This window comes from Sceloporus undulatus, chromosome 6 (genome assembly GCF_019175285.1).
Source record: "Sceloporus undulatus isolate JIND9_A2432 ecotype Alabama chromosome 6, SceUnd_v1.1, whole genome shotgun sequence".
NCBI lineage: Eukaryota > Metazoa > Chordata > Lepidosauria > Squamata > Phrynosomatidae > Sceloporus > Sceloporus undulatus.
Window position 1 is genome coordinate 124,518,360 of NC_056527.1, and position 6,000 is coordinate 124,524,359.

A 6,000-nucleotide genomic window follows, 5' to 3' on the forward strand; every position below is an offset into this window, starting at 1 on the left:
TATAGGCTTTCCAGTGCTAACGGAAAAGTGTTTCGGGTTACGAAATTTTCGGGTTACGAAAGGAATGGCGGAACGAATTAATTTCGTAACCCAAGGCACCACTGTATAATCTCTTTAACCAAGTGGGACTATTACTGGTCCTTCCTCTTTTTTGTTCCTCCTTGTTTTCCCACAAAGTCACACTGTTAACAAAAGAAAAGAGAATGCCAAAATGTGACTAAGGCTGCATCTGCACTGCAGAAATAATCCAGGTTGACACCGCTTTAACTGCCATGGCACAATACTATAGAAATCTGGGAACTGCAATTTTGTGAGACATTTAGCTTTCTCTGTTAAGGAACTCTGGTGCCACAAAAAACTACCATCCCTAGAATTCTATAGCATTGAGCCATAGTGGGTAAAGTGGTGTCAAATTGGATTATATCCGCAGTGCAGATGCAACCTTAGCTTGATCTATTTTGCAGCCTCAGTTCACAATAAAGACATTTCCCCATCCAGCCACATTACATCAGAATGCAAATTTCCATTAATGAATGTCTGGTTTTAAATAACCGTCATTAAGCACATCTGAAAGACCCCAAGAGATTACACCCCTCTCCTGTTTTATGGAGAAGACTTTGGCATCCCTTGCCTGTGGTTCTCTGGAGCCCACAAAGTTCAGCCAACCAGTCAATTTAATTCAGAGTTTGGTTGCTCAACCACATTGCCTTAAAGTGTTTTGAGGCTTTCAGATTCCATGGAGAAGGGACTTAAAACAAGAGGAAACCCGTGAGCTGGGCTTCTTGGCCTTGAGCTTCCCTCCATTGTAACCTCATCCTGCCGTTATTCCTTTTGTTATCCGCATTACTTCACGTGAAGTGGTCAGGAAGGCCATGTGTGTGGAATAGTTTCCACATGAAGGAAAGCCAAGATGTGGTCAGAAAAGCTCAACGTGACTTCTCCAACCGTGAATACTATTCCCCAGTAGCCACTGAAATACAGGCAAAGAGCAGCGCATAGACGTCTCGGACAGAGCGGGTTGTATATTTAAGTGTAAAAATGGGACAAAGGGAAAAAGAAAACGGAGAGAAAGAATATTTTTTTCTTGCCCCCCTCCAGATCAATTGCATTTAAATTTACCCAAAGGACTCTGCCTAATCACATTTAAGGCCTGTGGCCAGAGCATGCAAAGTTGTTTTTGGATCGCAGTTCCCAGAATTTCCCTGACAGTAATGTGACCATCCTGGTTAGAAGATCCTGGGAGCTATAGTCCAACAAATAAAGGTTTCCAAGGCCTCATTCTAAAAGGTTTGGACTTCACCTGCCACAAGCCTCTGCCGGAAAGAGTTTGCAAGAGTTTATGAGAATTGTAGATCAAATTAGCTGGTCCAGGGTTGTGATCTTTGCAGCCTCTTTAATGCTATTTAAGAAGATAATGTATAATTTGTTCACATATGTATCTTCCATGCTATGGGTTGCTGTCTTCCATTGTCAAAAGTAAAAAACTTAATATATACACGCATTGGAAAGCCATTACAACGGCTCCTCTCCCCTCTGTTTCTGGCGATGATTAATCAGGCTTAATAGCTTTACAAGGCGACACTCACTGAAAAGTCGACAGCTCTTCATGTTTCGTTGCACCACAAAATCCTAGCTTGGAAGGAACCAAGCCCTGTTGAAGTCCAGTTCCCTGTCCCTAAGGTGGAATTTTACATCCATCTTTGTCTACCTATTCTTAACATAAATAAATAATAAATAAAAGTTTTATTTCTATCCCGCCTTTCCAGGGATCATCCCAGTAATATATGCCCACCTATCCTGAATGAGTATTTTTCTCCTGGTTCCAGTTTTAGGTATTGCTGGATAATAAAGCACTATATTAAATGCTGTACAGATCTCTGGTTTTGATGCCAATATCCCACTCCCAGCCAGTTGTGAAGAAAGCAATGCCTCCCATGTCACAATAGTGCTCTTCTCTGGAAACAGCCATCTCCCATTTTAACACTACAGTGGCTGTTTCTGTGCCATTGATTCAAGCCATCATGAGCCTAGACAACACATGCACAGTGAGACAGACATGCCACAAAATAAAGAACATGCATGTCTTATAATGTTTTCTCTAGAAGCTTGTCTGCTGTTCAGACGTATGCAACCCAAAATTAATATTCAAACAATATGAATTAAATGCTGGTGCTTTGAAAAATGGAATAGCATTTGCATGCACACATGTGTGCACACACACAATGAGAGTTGGCACAATGCTGCACCCTTCTGGCTGAGAATATCCATTTGGCAGTGGGCATCATTGGCACAGTCGTTTCTGTGGTTTCCTACCATCATATTAAGCTGCCCTGACATCTGCAGGGAAGGGTTTATGACAGCGCCATGTGGCTGACAACCACAAGGGCGCACCATGTGTGGCATGATGATGTTGCAAGCATTCTAAGCATCAATGAATCAAATGGCTTTCCCTTGACAAACAGGTACTGTATATGAAGATGTGGTGCACTGGAGAAGGCTCGCAGTTTCTAAGCCTCAGGGGAAGGCAATGGCAAACCCCCTCTGAACAAATCCTGCCAAGAAAAACCCACTTTAGGGTTGCCTTAAGTCGGAAATGACTTGAAGGCACACAATACACACATGGGTGAAAAGAAGTTGCACTCAATGCCTGGCATTCACAATTTCATACTACAATAGAACAAGTATGATGTTTTGAGTTCCTTGGAGGAAGAACAGGATAAAAATGATAATCTACTACTGTAGAGGCAATGAATGCACTACTGACAGGTTGGTGGATCTACTCTTGGCTTTACCGCTGCTTCTCCCACTGTCATGCCAAGTTGAACAGAAGCTCTTCTGGTGCCAGACCTCTGAATGGATTGGGTCCAGCATTGGGAGTGCTCCTGTTCAGTTTGGAGCATCAGCAGGAACAGCAGCAGTCAAATCGAGGGTGAGTTCCCCCTCCTAAAAACATGCATACCCTGGAAATATACTAGCCAAGAGATTTTGTGTCGGGACAATAAACAGAACTAAAAGCCTTGCGGTTACCCCCTGCATAAACATTATTAATTTTGCCCCCAATTGCAATCTCTCGCAGACCTCTTGTAGAATCCTAGGGTTCCAGGGAACGCTCTTCCAGGGTCTTCAGAGCTTAGAGGCTACTGTTGCTAGGCAGGCATGAGCTGCCACAACCATTATTTTTCTTTTTTTAAAAAAAGAACAAGCTTCAAATTAGGACGATCTCTCATATTTCAAAGAACCCAAGCAAAATGAGAAACTACCTGCCCTTCCCACTTGAAGCCAACCCCTCACTTTGCTCTGGTCAGTTCCATTTATAATTGCAACAGGAGGATACTATTCCTTTCATGTTGATGGGCTTCCTTCCCATTAATGCATCTTCTGGGAACAGAATGATGGGTTAGATGGTCTTTGGTTCTGATCCAGACTGGTTCTGCTGGTGTTCCAAACCGCAGTTCAACACAAAACAGCATGCACCACCCATGAAGACCAAAATTTCAAAGGGGAAAAAAAATGTACCCGCAAACCCAGCACTTGGGGAATAATTAGTCTTTGGGCTGCGATTCCCAGAATCTCCTGGCCAGTATGGCCAACACTTGGCTGGGGATTCTGGGACTTGTCTTGAAAAACTAACTTTTAATGCTCTGTTCAAAACTAATTTGGCACATGATACCATGACACAACCCAGTGACAAATGCAGTGCAATCTGTGCATGCCTACTCAGTGCGGCCACACTGTAGAATTAATGCCGTTTGACACTGCTTTAACTGTCATGGCACCCTATGGGATTTGTAGTTTGTGGCACTGCTAGGGGTCTCTGAGAGAGAAAGTTAAATATCTCACCAAACTGCATGTCCCAGGATTCTGTAAGATGGGGCTATGGCAGTTAAAGCTGTGTCAAACTGCACTGATTCCGCAGTGTAGATGCAGCCTTCAGTGTTTTCAGTGAGGCTTGCTCACAGTTAAGTATATGTACACTTTCAGCCTTGGCATTTATGTGGCTGTTCTCCTTTAATGTGCAACGTGTGTTTCCCATCTCCAAATCACAACAACCCTGCGAGGTTGATCACTACTATTTCCACTAGCCCCACAGGCTTTAAGTACCAGACATCCTGAAACATCAGAGCTATCTCAACCAGAAGGAAGAACGGCTGGAATAAAACAGGTCAGACAGATTCCCAACTGTGGGGCTTCCTAAGGTGAACCAAACGATCAACAATGTTACCAAACACTTTATTGCCCCAACTTGCCAACAATTAGCAACCGTCTCTTTCTGCCTCATTGGCACAGAGAGTTTAAGTCTGGCAACAGACTCATTTTTGCAAGTTCGCTCGATATCCCAATATTTATTGCACTCTCTCTCTCTCATTAACACAAGAAGAAGAATATTTGGGATGTCCCTGAATGTTTCATTGCTGGAGACTGGCTTTTCTCTTTTCACCCAAATCACAAATATTTCTCAAAGCATCCTGAATGGCAAAAAAATGAAGTCACCGGCTTTCTGTTCTATGCAAGGTAAATTAGGGTGCAATAACTGGTGATGAAGTTCAAGATTGTGCATTTGAATTTGGGTGCCAAAAGGTAGCACTTCACCACTTTAGCTTTCCTTTTCTTCTCTAAAGACATGGAAAAGAATTGCAGGAAAACACTGAACTGTAGCATAAACTTTCTCCAGGATCCAGGTCTAGCATCCAGGAAACATATGCTTGGTTCAGATGGATTATTTAACACTGATATCTACCCAACTGAACACCGAACACTATCCAACTACTGGTCTGGATAGAGTATTCTAACCTAGCATGGTTTAGGGAAGAGTCCCTCCACAATCTTCAGCTTCAGATACTCACTATGGAAAAATTCAAGATGTTCACAGAAGATTTAGACACAAACAGATTCCCCCCAGATGCTCCATCTCAGTGGCTGTCAATACCAGCCAGCCATGCCAGGAAGATCAGAGAGCATCTTCATTTGTTATACCATTCGTTGTGAATGACTCATCTCTGAAAAACATGCCGTAAGCCGCTGTGTGTCACGAATAACATAACTATGCTTAACAAACTATGGGGAAACCATGTAGGTTCGAAATATAATGGGGGGAAATGAACAAAAATAAATATATAAATGGAGAAGATACAGAGAGCAACTACCCATCATATAATGAACTGAAACTGCACTAACCTAAAAGTGACTAACAATTATACACTGATAGGGATAACATAACTCCATCTATCTCAGTATTGTCTTCACCAGCCTCCAGATGGGCTGGACTACAACTCTCATCCTCATGAGGATGATAGGAGTTGCAATCCAGCCCATTGAGAGGGCATCAGTTTAGGGTAGATGGAGGAGAAGTCTATCTGGAGTCCTTTCCTTCTATTTTTTGATATGTTGCGACCCGCCTTGAGAGAAAGGCGAGATATACATTCTGGAAATAAATAGTAAATACATTTCCTCCAGCTCTACCTGGAAATACAAAGGATTGAACCTGGAATCTGTTGTATACCCCACTTATAGGAAGCAAAAGCATCTTCTCTGTTCTTTGCCTTTCAGGCTGTCCACAAAAACCCAAGGAGGAAAGACATCCAGGTGGGTACAGAAACACACACTGAACAGCTTTGCTGTTTGCAATAAATACAGTCACACATTGAAAAGAGCTTACCTAGTAGTTATAGGCAGGACACATTGAGGGGAGCTGATCCTCTTGGATAAAGTGCTTCTCCTAAACTGAGGCTTGGAGCAATTGTGGGCTGCTTCTTGTCCTGGTACATTTCAGAGTTATCCTCCCAAACCCCTCCCAGGGCCCACCCCTTCCATGCTCAGCCAACAGCAGCTCCAAAGAAGTGTGTGATATCATGCAGAGGTTTCTCCCCCCCAAAAAACCCCAGTAATCTGAGACTTGCCTTGTGGCATTCCTGGAGTACTCCTGCTAGGAAGCAATGGGAAAGGGGATGCTTTGCTGTCTAGGAAGCTTGGGTGGAAAACAAGCAGTGTGTGTGTGTGTGT

At 43.1% G+C, this 6,000-nt stretch overlaps 1 protein-coding gene across 1 annotated transcript in view; it reads right to left on the reverse strand.

The window, feature by feature from the left end:
- The window catches only part of LOXL2 (lysyl oxidase like 2), a 49,174-nt gene extending 43,403 nt beyond the window's left edge, over nucleotides 1-5,771 (reverse strand). The window contains exon 1 of the mRNA XM_042476105.1: nucleotides 5,657-5,771. The gene's annotated coding sequence lies outside the window, so the exon portion shown is untranslated. The remainder of the gene's footprint in view (nucleotides 1-5,656) is intronic.
- Nucleotides 5,772-6,000: the final 229 nt, after the last annotated feature.